Below are 16,482 nucleotides of genomic sequence, written 5' to 3'. Positions count from 1 at the left end.
TGCAAATAAAGTTATAATCCAAATACATTTATCTGGGAATAAATCTATAAAAATGAAATGAGTTATGGGAATAACATACTGCATTAATGTCCCAAACATGCCATACTACTTTTCAATAAGGCAAAGTCTCTATAGAACTAAAGGCAGTCTTAAGATATCCTCAAAGAAATGGAATTGTTAGTTGTTCTGATCACGCTATTTTTATTATACTTAAACATTTAGTAAAATAAGGACTAGAGGTTTTCTATAAAGTATATTCCAATTCAGTGTATTTATTCTGACAGCAAGTGACTATATTAGAAATAGAGATTTTAAATATCTTTTAAAATGCAATGCAAATATAATTTAATTTAATCATAACAGTAATAACAAGTAAAAACAACATTTAATAAAATGTATTTATTTATGGGAAAATTGATTCTAGGGCACAGTTTTCTACATTAGAAGTATTGTTCCTTCAAAACAATTATTATGCCAGACCTGTCCCAATCTGACCCCTTAGGAAAGAAAAGACTTTGACTCCATTTGGTTAAACAAAAGGGTTCTTTTACTAAGTGTGATGGTTGCAGTAAAGTCAAGTCAGCCCTGAAATCCACACTTACTGGATACAAAAATAAGGTGTAAGTTTGCCCCAAGCCCATCCCTTCACCCGTGACCAGTCCATTTCCAGTCAACCAGAGCTCGCCAAGATGTTTTGAGAACTCTGAGATGTTTGGGGGGCAATCCACATATTTCTCAGGGTGCCAGGCTGTGGGAAGCTGGTACAAACTGGATCTAGCTGCTGTGGTCCTTTTCACCTGTCATTTCCCCCTCCTGATTTCCTATCATGTACACAAAAGCTTTATTGTCCTTTCATCCTTCTCCTTTCATCCTTCTCCTCCCCCCTCTTGTTTTTATGGCAGGATGCATGTGAGGCCCCCCAAGCTGAGATAGGAAGATCTGACAGTCTGCCCCCTTGACAGAGACATTAGTCCTGCAAAAGAAAATGAGAGGGCAGGCAGACATACACAAAATTTCCCAATTAGTAAACAGTTTGATGCAGCTTATCTGAATATTGATCATGGAATTTTTAAAGCAATTTGGAGGCTTCAATATGTTGGGAGTTTACCCATTCAGTCAACTGAGAGGGGAAAGTCTTTTCAGGCTACCAAATACTGAGTTTTCCCTCAATGTATATGAGAGTCCAAAATGTCTTTGACTTCAAAGTGCTGCTCTCCCTTGATCATAATGGGGTCAGGAGATTGTTGCAATTCAGGACACAGGGAAGATGTGATTTCAGGTTTCTTTTTTTAAAAAAATATGTTTTATTGATTTTTAGCATACACCTTAATATTCGGTAAACAACACATTGTTAGTGTTTAAAAAACAATAACAATTAATTTCTATAATTCTATAGTACATATAATAGCTTTACTCAATTTCCTCTTCTTCCAATATCCTCTTTTGCCAACCTTAAATTAATACAGATCTTATTTAAATAAATGACAATTAAATATAGACATTTTTCTCATGTGTCTGCAAATAATAACCACATCAGTACAAAGCATCTTTACATTGATCATCTTAATTGCCTCATCATAAATCCTGTTTACAAAATTCTTATTTAAATTTGTTTTCCCCACAATATTCAAAGCATTCTTACCAGTTAAGATTTTCTCAAAATTAGTTACACTTAAGTATTTAAGTCTTTTTTATCATACAAGCCATCACATTTTTATATTTCTTATATCTTAAAAAAAAAATAAGGAAAAAAAAGGCAAAACAGAGAAAACATTTCTTATTTATATAAACCATCCCAACATTTTTATATTTCTCATGTCAAAAAACCAAACACAAAAGAAAAAAGAAAGTAGACATACTATGTTACTTGAGGGGTTCATCCCTCTTAAGCTAATCTTCATTTATATTCAAAATCTCTCTATTTCTTTAACAAATGTTTAATTCTCAAATATTCCCTCTGGTAATTTCCATCATCTAATTTCTTAATTCTCACTTTAGCCTTTTTTTTGCCCATCTTTCCTGTTCAATATGCTTCACTGAATCAAAGAATCTTCCCATAATCTTATAAATGTTGTTGCAGATACAAAAGGCAAAACAGGTAAGATGTTTTTATAGGAAGTTTTGCCCCTTCGTATTCATTGAAAATCTTTTCCTTTCTTTCTTTCTTGATTTTATTTATTATTTTTTGCGTCTCAAACTCTCGGAGTTCTCCTGGCAAAATCCATTTTGCCAAATCTTTTTTCTTGTCCTCAAACTTATTTTGTAATATTAAAGTGTAGCTTGTCTTTTCCATGTCCAGAATTTCCTGTAAATTTTTTCCATCTGTGTTAAGTCATACTTCCTTGTGTTGTTAAATTCCATCTTAAAATCTCTCTCCGTCTCATATTCAGTTGTCTGTTTTTTCTGCTCACTCTCTATTTTTATTTTCTGAGAATTTTTATGTTGTAAAGTTAAATTGGAAATGTGTTCATTTATGTTTTCAAAGTTATTTTTAATTTCCTCATGGTTTGAGATTATTGTTGTTTGGATTAGTTGCAACATAGCATAGATCTCCTTCTGGAAAGTATCTGTTTTTTCTTGGTATATTTTTTCTGCAGATCTCTGATTTTCCATGATAGGCAAAAATTAGGATTTTCCTTTCTCTGCAGACAGCTTTAGAGTCACAGTTGAGTTAGTATTTGTAATCCAGAAAGGTCAATTCTTTTTTTTCTTAGAATTTATAATTCTCACTTTGTAGATAGCCCAAAATGTTTTCTTTTTTTCTTTTTTGTCACAACTGTTATTAAGACACTGATGGTCATCCAAATCAAATTTATCTTTTCCTGGGCTTTGCCAGTCCCTGTAATAGAGCAACTGCTGTTGTATATTTTTATCCACTACTAGATGTCAGCACCAGTTCTTTCAGTTCTTTTCAGTAATTGACAATTATTTACTTCTATTTTCATGATATAAAAGGAAAATCTTAACAGATTCCACCAATTTCAAACTTACCTAAATTAAGTCTTATATTCCTTTCATTTCAATATATTTCTGTTACCCCTGAAAAGTTTAATTCACTGCCTCCATCTCCTTCTCACTTTCGGAGGCTTTTTGCTTTTTGCTTCTTGGGGTTTTTCAATTTTCAAGTAGAAGAGAGAAAAATCACAGTTCTTACCCAATTCTGAACACGTTGTTTACAGTCAGCTTGAAGTAGTACTTTTGGACTTTGGTTGCTTGTAGCTTGGGCTAGACTCAGAAGTTAAGCTAGCCTTTCTCCTGCCGGTTTCTGGAGGGCTTTCCCCAAACCGATCAGTTCAACTGCCATCTCTCTGCAATCGATGGGACTTCCCCCCTTCTGTGTTGCCTCTAAGAGGCAACTTCAGGTCCATTTAGGGTCCCCTGGCAGGAAGAAATCAGCCATAGAGTGCAGAGCCCCGCAATCCCTCAGCTGCTGCACTACTGCGCAAAATTGGAAGCCTGTGATTTCAGGTTTCAGTAGGCTACAATGAAATACCGGGTGTACCTGTCTGAGTGTTTTTGGCAGTTCAAGTTCTGCAGTTAATGGATTAATAATCCCCTTGATGGGGAAAGGTCCAACGTATTTCAGCCTCAATTTCTTTGTCAGTTGTCTAGATTGTTGGAATTTGGTAGAAAAATAGACCTTGTCTTCCCCCTTTAAGTCCTTTGACTTGATGCATTTTTTATCAGCCTGCTTTTTGTATGCCTCCCTAGCTTCATCCAAAGCTTTCGTCACCATTAGCCAGGTGTTCTGTAACTGGGCCACCCAATCTTTCAGCAATGCAGTTAATAGAGTGGCCTGAGGTAATTCAGGTATAGTGTCAAGATTGAATTACTATGAGACCTGCTAGCTCAGACAGGTCAAACACAAGGCCTGCAGGCTGGATCAGACCTGCCATGTGGTTGTGTCTGGCCTGCTGACCTGCTCTGGAAACAACAAAGGACTGGCCTGTCGCACCTCAGCCTGGCCCAGGCTGACTGGGCACTGATCTACAACCTGGTGCCAGCCATGAAAGCTAAATTGTTCTCAGCCTTAGATCCAAGAAGCAGCCCTGGAACCAGCGATGGGCACCCCTGTCCCACCCCCTGGGTGTGTGCGCCAGAAGCGGTGAGCAGGCAGAGTCCAGCATCCCTGCTGGTTGTCTTGCCCCAGACTGACTTCACCCAGGACATCGGCGCTGGCCGTCTCCTGTGCGCACACCCAGGGGGCAGGGCAGAGACAGTGGGGCATCTCCCCCTCCCACCAGCACCTCCATGGCCCGCTCGCTGACCTAGCCTCACAGCCACAAGGCTTCCCTTTCACTGGGACTGCCCCGGCCCCTTGGGATAGTGACGGCTGGCGGCAGCATGGACACCAGCAGCACTTGCAATTTATCCCCCTCCCATCACCTCTTCCTGAGCACGGAGAAAGAGATGGGAAGGAAGGAAGGAAGGAAGGAAGGAAGGAAGGAAGGAAGGAAGGAAGGAAGGAAGGAAGGAAGGAAGGAAGGAAGGAAGGAAGGAACTTGGTTGGAGATGCTCCCATTCATGCAGTTCTGCTTCAATCCTGGATCCATTGAGACTTGGCCTCAAAGGAGAAAGCAATTTTGTGTTTTCTTTTGTCACAGACAGGACTTTATTGGCAATCCAAGTTAACATTGGTATTCTTGAATTGTGAACTCTTAGGAAAGTATCCTCTCCTTGTGTGTTGCAAACTGCCATTTCCAGTGGGGAAAACAGGACAAAGCAGAGTGGAGAAAAATATTTTCCTTTGGTATATTTCCAGTCTGAATTAGACCATGGCAGGGTCCCTAGAGGAGAGCTCTTTTAAGGACTATGTATTAATAGAAAAGCAACTAACTTATCTCTGTTCCTAACTGCTAAAGCTATTGCACATAAAACACAGAGATGCTCTGATCAACTATCACAGCCACCATTTTGACAGTTTTGCTGTACTGTTGTCTGTGGGATAAACTGAGCCTGGTTTGTTCTCAGTCTTTTAAGTGGCCACAAACTACTAGCAAATGTGGCATTTGATCACAAGGCAAGAAGGCATCAAGAAATGTTTCCCCTTTTGCATTTGAGCATCCAAGAAGGGATAGGAAAGGAGAAAGGGAAAGAGGACAAACAAAAAGAAGGAAAGAGGGGAAGGAAGAAGAAGAAAAGGAGAATAAAGAGGGAAGGAAAAAGAAGAAAAAGGGGAAAGGAAGGAAGAGTATAATGAGAGGGAGGAAGGGTCTAAGGGAAGTCCTGCCTTAGCACTTGGCCATGAGCAGCCCTGCTGCCCTTTCGCCATCCCCTTGTCCCCTCCTCCTGACATCTCCTCGTGGTCTCCCATCCTATCTCTGGGGATGCTTTGGGAAAGGCTGGACTGGGCACTTGCCCTCCATTGCCCAGGGCTCTGGGCAGCCAGCATCACTGGGATCCTCTGCATGGTCTGAGAGGGACAGCAAGGCTCCTCTGATGGACAAGGGTATGCTGTTCGCCCTGGTCTTGCCTTCCTTGGCTGGAGACAATGGATCCCCTCAGCCCCTCCTGGACCATCATAGGTGCCTCCCATCACAAGCAACGTTGAACTGACCATGCCCACCCTGGCCACGCCCACTCCCACTATGCCCACGCCAGCCATACCCATGCTGGCCCCCCCAAGGTCAACCACAACCATGATGCGGCCCTCAATGAAATCGAGTTTGACCCCTGTGCTATCTAATCAACTTACCATAGGAAAAGGGGGAGGAGTAGAAAGCACAGGGAGAAAAGAGGATTCCAAGAAGCCATTCACAGACCGTGAAAGCCTGCAGGAATGCCAAGGTCATCAAGGTGCTTGATGGAGAAGTGGACTGTTTCCATAACAAGCCAAATTTCTATGATTGGACAATGTGGGCACCTAGTGAATGGGAGCAAGGGAAGCTATTGCTTAACTAAGAAGTCTTTCATGCAGAAAAAACAAAGCTGGTTTTGCTTCTTCAATTCTGAGATGTGTATTCAATAAAATTTTATCTTTTGTGGCACTCAAAATCCTTGAAGATTCCTTTTTTGGGGTTCACTAGTCAAACAGTTGACATTAAACCAGCTCTCTACGTTATGTATGCAACCTATTCGGATGCTTCTGAAAGGATTGTAGCATAGTGATGACAGGAACTGAGAAAAAGAAGACGCCTGGGGTGGTCCCTCCCCAGGAGGTACTGGCATTGGCTCAGGTAAACTCTGGGACGTTGCCAGTGGTAACAAAGTCCAAAGTGAGAGCTGAGAAGATGGAGCAACTGCCAATATGAGAAGAGGGGACCATGACCAAAAGCCCAATGGACAGGTGATGTGGGGAAAGCTGCTGAGATGGAGTTCCCCCTAATCCCACCAGGGGTTGCAGTAACCTGGGGGAAGCAAATGGAAGGTCAAGAGGGCTGAAGAATGGGAAGAGCCAGCAAAGTGGAGACCCTGACCATCTCCCGCAGCCCTCTGGTGGAGTAGCAGTGGAAGACGTTTGTCAGGATGGAGATGCGAGGAGCAGTGCTGGAGAAATCCTCAACCCAGGAAACAGTGCTTGAGATGGGGCAGGCTTCAGTGACTTCATCCTCTTCTCCACCTCACCCAATGGTGCTAAGTCGGGTGTGCCAGGGGAGGCAGGAAACCAGGGGATGGATAGGGCCCTACTGGCTCCAGCCCATGCTGCCCCGCAAGTCATGGGGATGCCACTTGGCTACATGCTGGTCTGTGATGACCATGAGCCACCATCTTTGAAAGCCACATTTGACAGGTGGCCAGAGAAACTTGCTTATTTTCTGAACCAAGTGTGGATCTACCTGGAGTGGATGAAGGGGCCTGTGTGAATGCCATAGCTGCAAATCTGGAGGGAGAAGCTGCTGAATGGATGGTGGTGCTCCATGATGAGGGGGCTCTTTGAACTGGGAAATGTTAAAATCTTCCAAAAGGGGCTCTGAGCCAGATTCAGGGACCCCACACAAACCTTCCAGGCGGAATCCAGAATCAGCTCTGTAAAGCAGGGTACATTCAGGAGTTTTGCAACCTGGCTGGGGGGCTGAGATGGGGGGGGGGAACTAATGCTGACTGGGTAGTGGCTGGTAACATTAAGGCCAACAGATTAATAAGAAGATTTCATGCCAAATATTCTCAGCGTCCTAAGAGATGATTTATATATAACTGTGCTTAATTTCTCTCATATTTACCCTTCTTTCAGGGGGCTGGCATGTCAAGATTAAATCGCTATGAGACCTGCTAGCTTCTATCGCTAATCAACTTGCCATAGAAAAGAGGGGAGGGGTAGAAATGCAGGAAGGAAAGGAGATTCCAAGAAGCCGTTCACGGACCGTGAGAGCTTGCAGGAATGCCAAGGTCACTAATGCAGATGCTTGATGGAGAAGTGGACCATTCCCATAACAAGTTGAAGTTCTATGATTGGACAATGTGGGCATCTGGTGACTGGGGGCAAGGGAAGCTATTGTTTAACTAAGCAATCTTTCGCATGGGAAAACCAGAGCTGGTTTTGCTTCTTCAGTTCCAAGATGTGTAATCAATAAAGTTTTATCTTTTATGGAACTCAAAAGCCTTGAAGATTCTTTTTTGGGGGAGGGGTTTTCACTAGTCAGACAGTTGAAAGATAGATACAAAGTCTTGTCCTATGGCCACTTTAAATGGAGTGAACCCACTGCTACTTTGCACTGAGATATTCAGGTGACCTCTACAAAAGGGAGGAGGTCCGTCCAATTGTCCTGTTGGTAATTAATATAGCATCTGAAGTACTGTTCCAGGATGCCATTGGTCCTCTCGTACCCCCCGTTAGTAGCTGGATGATGTAAGGAGCCGAATCCCTGAGTGGTCCCCAAAGGTTTTAGGAACTCCTGCCAAAGCCAGGAAGTGAATTGGACTCCGTGATCTGAGATTATTCTTTCTGGAGCACCATGTAGCCAATAGATGTGCTGCACTAATACTTTAGCCAAAGCATGTGCTGAGGGGATTTTTTGGCAGGGTATAAAGTGCACTTGCTTGGAGAACAGATTATCAACCAGATCACTGTATTCCTCGAGTTTTCAGGCAGTTCTACAATAAAGTCCATTGATATCTCTTTCCATGGGGCTTTGGGCTCTGTTACTGGCTGGAGAAGCCCAGAAATTGTCCCTTGTTGTCTCTTGGTAGAGGCACAAATGGGGCAGGTAGCCACATAGCTCTTTATGTCCTTTTTCAGTGACAGCCACCAAAATTGCTGCTTGATTAGGTATAGGGTTTTTATGAAGCCAAAGTACCCCTCCACTTTTGAATCATAGCTTTTTTGTAGAACCATTAATCGTTGGTTTTGTGGGACATATAGTTTAGCTCTCACTCAGGCTAGACCATCTTGCATTGTACATTCTCCAGCATGATCAATGGAGAAACCACAGATGGGTTGAATCCACAAGTCTTCCTGCCCTAGAGACTAAGTCAATCAACCTTTGCCACACCTCTCTCCTTGGACTAGGATCCCAAGTCATGATTTAGTCTTCGCCCAAGAGAGACATGGCAAAGCTTGGCTCTTAGTCCTAGAGCAGAAACATGATCAGGTTGTACCTTTCCTTTTTGTTTTTTGGCTTGTTTTTTCCCCATTCCCATCTCTGCGCTGATTTCAGCACAGTGTGAACCGGCTGGTTTCACAGGACTTGCAGGCTTCGATGGAAGCCTCGAGCCTCATTTAGTTGGGAAGACCGGATTCTTTGCGGGTGTTTGGACGCTGTGTGGGGTGCCTTATAGGATCGTCCTGTTTGTTTCTGTGCTCAGTTTAGGGAGGCTTTGAGTACATTGCCTTTTTCACAGTCTACAGCGCTCATTTCGGAGCGAATTACAGCTGCTTGATCTGTTGTTTTTTGGTAGCTTTCAGCTCCAGCCTCAGCCTTCCTTTCTCATTCGGCAGCAGCCACCATTTTGAACACCGCACGTGCCGTTTTTCTGCTGGGGGAGAAAACCTTATTATTCAGAGCCATCTACTGGGGAGAACAGCTTCTTTGTGAGATTGCAGTTTAGCTTAGTTTGCCCAGCAATTATAGCAGCGATCGGCAAATTCAGCCACAACATTTAAGCACAGAAATCAGGGCTGCCTTAGCGGTGGCCATTTTTAAGGCTGCGGAATACGAAGCAACACAGCAAAGGAATCAATGGTGGATTGCATTATTGGCAACTTACTGCATAGTGATCGCTTTGCTTACTGACCACTTTGCTTCAGTCAAAAAAGAAAGAAAGAAAGAGAGTACAATTCAAGGCTATGAACAAGGCCTACAACAGCCCATTTTAGCCCTGCACAAGGCCCTCAATTGAGTATTGCTCACCTCTTACTCTGACTCTACAAAGTCTGCTGGCCATACCATTAAGTTGGTCTTGCTGCCACCAACATTGCTAGTGTGCTGGCTGTTACCATTAAGATGGTCTTGCCACCACTAATGGGATTGCATGCGGGCTGGCCGTTACCATTAAGTTGGTCTTGCCACCACTGCATGATTGACCAGAACACTGCCCGTGCCACTATTGGTCCTGCTGCCATCAGGAGCTTTATCTGTGGGCTGACCGTACCATTAAGTTTGTCTTGCAGCCACTGCTAGCTTGAGAATACTGGCTTTCCATTAAGTTGGCCCACAACCTTTTCCCTACCCATATAAAATCTAATAAAATATATTTTTTTAAAAAAGTTGGCCCTCAGCCACTATCTGTACTGTGAATATATTGGCTAGTATATAGTAGCTGTTGTACTCATAGGGAGGGGGTCATCTTCCAGTTTCTTCAGATTATCATATATAGACCAGCCTAAAGACCTAATTTGCCCATCATAGATTCGTTCTACTTGGACCGTGAGGTAGGTCTTAGGGTCTTCACCAGTCCCCTCAATTCCAAAGCCATATAAACAAAGTGTCTCCCTGTAGGAAGGTCTACAAAACATTCATCACAAGGAGGGACGTGGTCTGAAGGGTAAGGTCGTGGGTCCCCCAAGAGATATTCATCACCACTTACTCCCTTATGATCTCCCTCCCTTGTGGAAAGACCCTGTCCCACAGAGGTTGATACAGGTTCTGGAGAACTTAAAGTGGGGGATGGGGTGACAGATCATCGGTGACAGATCATCGGTGACAGATCATCGGTGACAGATCTCCCTCAGCCAAGGGGTTCTGCAACATCCAGAGCCATAGTGGCTTCAGTTAACTGCCTGGCATTTGAACGGCGGCTCCTGACACAAGAGTCCTACTTGTCAGACGTGATTACTATGATTCAGGCTTCAAGAAGGCATACAACTAACAGAATTTATGATTCCACATGGAAAAATTTCTGTCACTGTGTGGAGAGCAACAGTTGGATCCATCGAGGATCAATTATTCCAAGGATTTTGGATTATTTGTTGGAGGGACTCCAGAAGGGCTTGGTGCCCAATACAATCCACAGACAAGTGACTGCTCTGTCCATGGTGCTTATGTGTGGCAATTCAGAGTTCTTGGCTCAGCATCCCATGGTGCGCTCCTTTGACAAGGGAGCAACCACCACCAAACCGACAGATATCCCTATTGGGATCTGTCCAAGGTCTTACAGGCCTCACTTCCCCTCCATTTGAGCCTGTCAGAACCTGCACTCTATGGTTCTTGACACTTAAAGTCACTTTCCTAGTAGCCGTCACATCAGCTAGGCGCATTTCTGAACTGGCAGCTCTTTCTATCAGAGATGACTTATGCATCTTTCATACTGACAAGGTAGTCCTATGATTTGATCCCTCCTTCGTTCCCAAGATCAATTCATTGTTTCACAGGGCTCAGGAGGTGGTGCTACTAGATTTTTGCCCTCAGCCATCTCACGACTTGGAACATAAATGGCATACCTTGGATGTTCGCAGAGTTTTGTGTCATTATATCAAGCAGACTGCATCCTTTCGCAAATCTGAAGCCCTCTTTGTTTCATTTCAGCCCTCTTCAATGGGCCAGAGGGTGACTGATTCTACCATTGGCAGGTGGATTAGGGCTTGCAGAGCGGAGGCATATCAGATGCACTCCTTGCCAGTTCCAAGTCAAATCACCACGCATTCCACTTGCAGTGCTGCAACCTCAGTAGCATGGGTGACACAGGCATCAATTGAAGAAATCTGTAAGGTAGCGACATGGTTGTCACCTTCTCCCTTCGTGAGGCACTATAACTAGATAAGTTTGCCTCTGCTGATGTCTCATTTGATAGAAGGGTGCTCCAAAGAGTAGTACCAGGTAGTGGGACACAGGCCCAGACTTCTTCCCACCCATAGGGACAGTAAGGCTTTGGTATGTTCCATCTGTGAATTCTCCATCGATCATGCTGGAGAAGGGGCGTTGTCTTACCTGAACGCCTTTTCTCAGCATGATGATGGAGAATCCACTCCCCCCCTAATAAGGTCCGTCAGGTCCTGTGTCAGGGGTATTTGAGCCACCACCTTGAAATGTCATCAACAGCTGCGCCTTTGTCATGACTGGGGATCCTAGTCCAAGGAGAGAGGCATGGCAAAGGTTGATTGATTTAGTCTCTAGGGCAGGAAGACAAGATCAACCCATCTGTGGATTCTCCATCGTCATGTGGGGAAAAGGCGTTCAGATAAGACAATGCCCCTTCTCCCTTGTACATTTGGAAACACTCATCTTGCTCCAAAGCTGCCTTTAAATCATCAGCTACTTGGGTTTTCATTTTGGCTTGTCCCCAGGTGGGCCCACCAATTGCCGGCTTAATCACCTCCGGCTTTGAACTATTGTATTGTGGCAGCCTGGATAAAGCATCTGCTAGAAAGATCTTCCCCACTGGGAGGTAACTTAACATGAAGTTGAATTGTTAAAGCACTGGGCACAGCGAGCCTGTTTGGGCGATAGTCTCAGTGTGCGTGCGTGTGTGTGTGTGTGTGTGTGTGTGTGTGTGTGTGTGTGTTAATCCTTCTAAATTTTTATGGTTAGTCCATACTTCAAATAGAGTTTTCCCTCCTTCTAGAAAATGCCTCCAAGTTAAGAATGCCCAGCACACCATATAGACTTCCTTCTCCTAGACTGCCCATTTCATTTAGCTTTTTAGAAATCTAGGCACAGGGCTGTAGGATCCCTTGCTTCTTTTCTTGTAAAAGCACTGTGCCCACTGTGACATCACTGGCATCAGCCACAATAATGAAGGAGACATTGGGGTCTAGGTGTTTCAGCACCAACTCCACTGCAAAGAAGTGAACCCAGCCTGGCATTCCATAGTCCACTTAAGTGGCTGATTGAGTTTGGGTTTCCCCTCCTCTTTTGTCTTTAGCAGATTGGTGATGGGGAGAGCTATCTGGGAAAATGAGGGAATGAACTGGCAATAAAAGTTCGCAAATCCCAGGATGCATTTTGTTTGCTTCTGGGTGCAGGAGGAAGCCCACTCTAGCACTTCCTGTACCTTTTCAGGATCTATATCCCTTCGTAGGAGATACAGTAGCCTAGATAGTTGATTTTGTTGTTGTTGTTGTTAATTGCGAAGTCGTGTCCGACCCATCGCGACCCCATGGACAATGTTCCTCCAGGTCTTCCTGTCCTCTACCATCTTCTGGAGTCCATTTAAGTTCACACCTACTGCTTCAGTGACTCCATCCAGCCATCTCATTCTCTGTCGTCCCCTTCTTCTATTGCCCTCAATCTTTCCCAGCATTAGGCCCTTCTCCAGTGAGTCCTTCCTTCTCATTAGGTGGCCAAAGTATTTGAGTTTCAACTTCAGGATCTGGCCTTCTAAAGAGCAGTCGGGGTTGATCTCTTCTAGGACTGACCGGTTTGAACGCCTTGCAGTCCAAGGGACTCGCAGGAGTCTTCTCCAGCACCATAGTTCAAAGGCCTCAATTCTTTGGCGCTCAGCCTTTCTTATGGTCCAACTTTCACAGCCATACATTGCAACTGGGAAAACCATGGCCTGGACTATACGCACTTTTGTTGGCAGGGTGATGTCTCTGCTTTTTAGTATGCTGTCTAGATTTGCCATAGCTTTCCTCCCCAGGAGCAAGCGTCTTTTAATTTCTTGGCTGCAGTCCCCACCTGAGGTGATCTTGGAGCCCAGAAAAATAAAATCTGTCACTACCTCCATTTCTTCCCCATCTATTTGCCAGGAATTGAGAGGGCCGGATGCCATGATTTTGGTTTTCTTAATGTTGAGTTTCAAGCCAACTTTTGCACTCTCCTTCTTCACCCGCATCAAGAGGCTCTTTAGTTCCTCTTCACTTTCTGCCATTAGCGTAGTATCATCTGCATATCTTAGGTTGTTGATATTTCTCCCGGCAATCTTAATTCCAACTTTTGTTTCATCTAGCCCTGCCTTTCTCATGATGTGCTCTGCATATAAGTTAAATAGGCAGGGCGACAGTATACAGCCTTGCCGGACTCCTTTTCCAATTTTGAACCAATCAGTGGTTCCGTGTCCAGTTCTCACTGTTGCTTCTTGACCCGCATATAGGTTTCTCAAGAGACAAATAAGATGGTCTGGTATTCCCATCTCTTTAAGAACTTGCCACAATTTGTTGTGATCCACACAATCAAAGGCTTTTGCATAGTCAATGAAGCAGAAGTAGATGTTTTTCTGGAACTCCCTAGCTTTCTCCATGATCCAGCGTATGTTGGCAATTTGATCTCTAGTTCCTCTGCCTCTTCGAAATCCTGCCTGTACTTCTGGTAGTTCTCGATCCACATACTGCTGGAGTCTAGCTTGTAGGATTTTAAGCATAACTTTACTAGCATGTGAAATGAGTGCAATGGTGCGATAGTTTGAACATTCTTTGGCATTGCCTTTCTTTGGAATTGGAATGTAAACTGACCTTTTCCAATCCTGTGGCCACTGTTGAGTTTTCCAAATTTGCTGGCAAATTGAGTGTAGCACTTTTACTGCATCGTCTTTTAAGATTTTGAATAGCTCAGCTGGAATACTGTCACCTCCACTAGCTTTGTTGTTGCTCAGATTTTCTAAGGCCCATTTCACTTCACATTCTAGGATGTCTGGTTCGAGGTCAGTGACCATCTCATTGTGGTTATCTGGGATGTTAAGCTCATTCTTGTATAGTTCTTCTGTGTAGTTTTGCCATCTCTTCTTGATCTCTTCTGCCTCTGTTAGGTCTCTGCCATTTTGGTCCTTTATCATGCCCATCTTTGCATGAAACGTTCCCTTCATATCTCCAATTTTCTTGAAGAGATCTCTGGTCCTCCCTATTCTGTTGTTTTCTTCTATTTCTTTGCACTGTTCATTTAAGAAGGCATTCTTATCTCTTCTAGCTATTCTCTGGAATTCTGCATTCAATTGGGTGTATCTTTCTCTTTCTCCTTTGCCTTTCGCTTCCCTTCTTTGCAAAGCTTCCTCAGACAGCCATTTTGTTTTCTTGCATTTCTTTTTTTTGGGGGATGGTTTTAGTTGCTACCTCTTGTACAATGTTGCGAACTTCCATCCATAGTTCTTCAGGCACTCTGTCTATCAGATCTAATTCCTTAAATCTATTTGTCACCTCTACTGTATATTCATTAGGAATATGATTTAGTTCATACCTGAGTGGCCTAGTGCTTTTCCCTACTTTTTTCAATTTAAGCCTAAATTTTGCAACGAGAAGCTCATGATCTGAGCCACAGTCAGCTCCTGGTCTTGTTTTTACTGACTGTATAGAGCTTCTCCATCTTTGGCTGCAGAGCACATAGTCAATCTGATTTCTATGTTGACCGTCTGGTGATGTCCATGTGTAGAGCCGTCTCTTGGGTTGTTGGAAAAGAGTGTTTGTTATGACCATCGTATTCTCTTGACAAAATTCTATCAGCCTGTGCCCTGCTTCATTTTGTACTCCAAGGCCAAACTTGCCTGTTATTCCGGTTATCTTTTGGCTTCCTACCTTAGCATTCCAATCCCCCATGATGATAAGGACATCATTTTTTGGTGTTAATTCTATAAGGTGCTGTAGGGCTTCATAGAACCGGTCAATTTCATCCTCTTCAGCACCAGTGGTTGGGGCATAGATTTGGACTACTGTGATATTGAATGGTTTGCCTTGGATTCGAATTGAGATCATTCTGTCATTTTGGGGATTGTATCCCAGTATTGCTTTTCCTATTCTTTTATTGACTATGAAGGCTACTCCATTTCTTCTGAGGGATTCTTGCCCACAGTAATATACCTGATGGTCATCTGAGTTAAATTCACCCATTCCTGTCCATTTTAGTTCGCTGATTCCTAAGATGTCGATGTTCAGTCTTGTCATCTCTTTTTTGACTACGTCTAGCTTGCCTTGATTCATGGATCTTACATTCCAGGTTCCTATGGAGAAAAAATCTTTACAGCATCGGACTTTCCTTTCACCACCAGATATATCCACAGCTGAGCGTCCTTTCGGCTTTGGCCCAGTCGCTTCACTCTTTCTGGCGCTACTAGTACTAGCCCTCTGCTCTTCCCCAGTAGCATATTGGACACCTTCCGACCTGAGGGGCTCATCTTCCAGCGTCATATCTTTTTGCCTTTTAGTACTGTCCATGGGGTTTTCATGGCAAAGATATTGGAGTGGTTTGCCATTTCCTTCTCCAGTGGATCACATTTTGTCAGAACTCTCTGCTATGACCTGTCCATCTTGGGTGGCCCTGCACAGCATAGCTTATAGCTTCATTGAGTTACACAAGCCCCTTCGCTACGACAGGGCAGTAATCCATAAAGGGGATAGTTGATTTTACCCTGGTCGAATTTCCATTTGAACAGCTTGACATATAGTTCAGCCATTCTAAACTTCTTGAACACAACTCTGACTAATTTTATGTGTTCTGCCATGGTCTCAGTACAGATTAAAATGTCACCAGGTAAACTAACACTCCCTTATACAGGTGTTCATGCAGCACATTGTTTATTAGCTGCATAAACACAGCAGGGGCCCCTTTGCAATCCAAAAGGGAGGACCTAGAACTGGAAGCATTGTAAGGGTCAATTGAAAACAGTTTTCCCTTCATCCTCTACTTTGATCCTCACTCAGTAGTATGCCTCCCTCAAATCCAACTTGGTGAAAGCCTTTCCTTTGACCAAATGGGCCAGCAAGTCCTTCATGAGAGGGAGTGGATAAATGTTTTCCACACACACAGCATTAAGCCCATGATAGTCAATGCATAGACAAAGGGACCTATCCTTCTTTTCCCTAAACAATACCATGGCAGCGACCCTCAGTCTGGCAGGTTGGATAAATCCATGCTTTAAGTTTTTGTCTATAAAAGTCTGCATTTCCTCCAATTCCTTAGGGGTCATGGAATACAGTTTAGATTTGGGTAGTTTGGCATCTGATAGGATTTCTATGGCATAATCAATTGGCCAGTGCGGTGGGACCATGTCTGATCTCTTCTCACTGAAGACGTCTTATAGGTCCCAGTACTCCTTGGGGATCTGAGAGTCACCCTGGGGCTGATCTTTGGCAGTTACTCCCACCTTCCTTTCAGATTCACCTGCCGCAGCTTCAGGGCAGGTTTTTGATGGCCTTTTCCCCCTCCCCCTTCACAGTCAGCAAGTTGGATTTTTAGCAACCCG

At 43.8% G+C, this 16,482-nt stretch overlaps 1 protein-coding gene across 1 annotated transcript in view; it reads right to left on the bottom strand.

Annotated features, from left to right (window-relative positions):
- Positions 1 to 5,216: 5,216 nt before the first annotated feature.
- The window catches only part of LOC120313585 (mitochondrial inner membrane protease subunit 2-like), a 337,631-nt gene continuing 326,365 nt past the window's right edge, over positions 5,217 to 16,482 (bottom strand). Inside the window, exon 4 of the transcript XR_005558183.1 lies at positions 5,217 to 8,913. The gene's annotated coding sequence lies outside the window, so the exon portion shown is untranslated. The remainder of the gene's footprint in view (positions 8,914 to 16,482) is intronic.

The sequence above is a fragment of the Crotalus tigris genome, unplaced genomic scaffold (assembly GCF_016545835.1).
Source record: "Crotalus tigris isolate CLP2741 ecotype Arizona unplaced genomic scaffold, ASM1654583v1 scf7180000018715.8119751781:844558, whole genome shotgun sequence".
Taxonomy (NCBI): domain Eukaryota; kingdom Metazoa; phylum Chordata; class Lepidosauria; order Squamata; family Viperidae; genus Crotalus; species Crotalus tigris.
The sequence above is the reverse complement of the archived record's forward strand: the minus strand, read 5'-3'. Positions and strand labels throughout refer to the sequence as shown.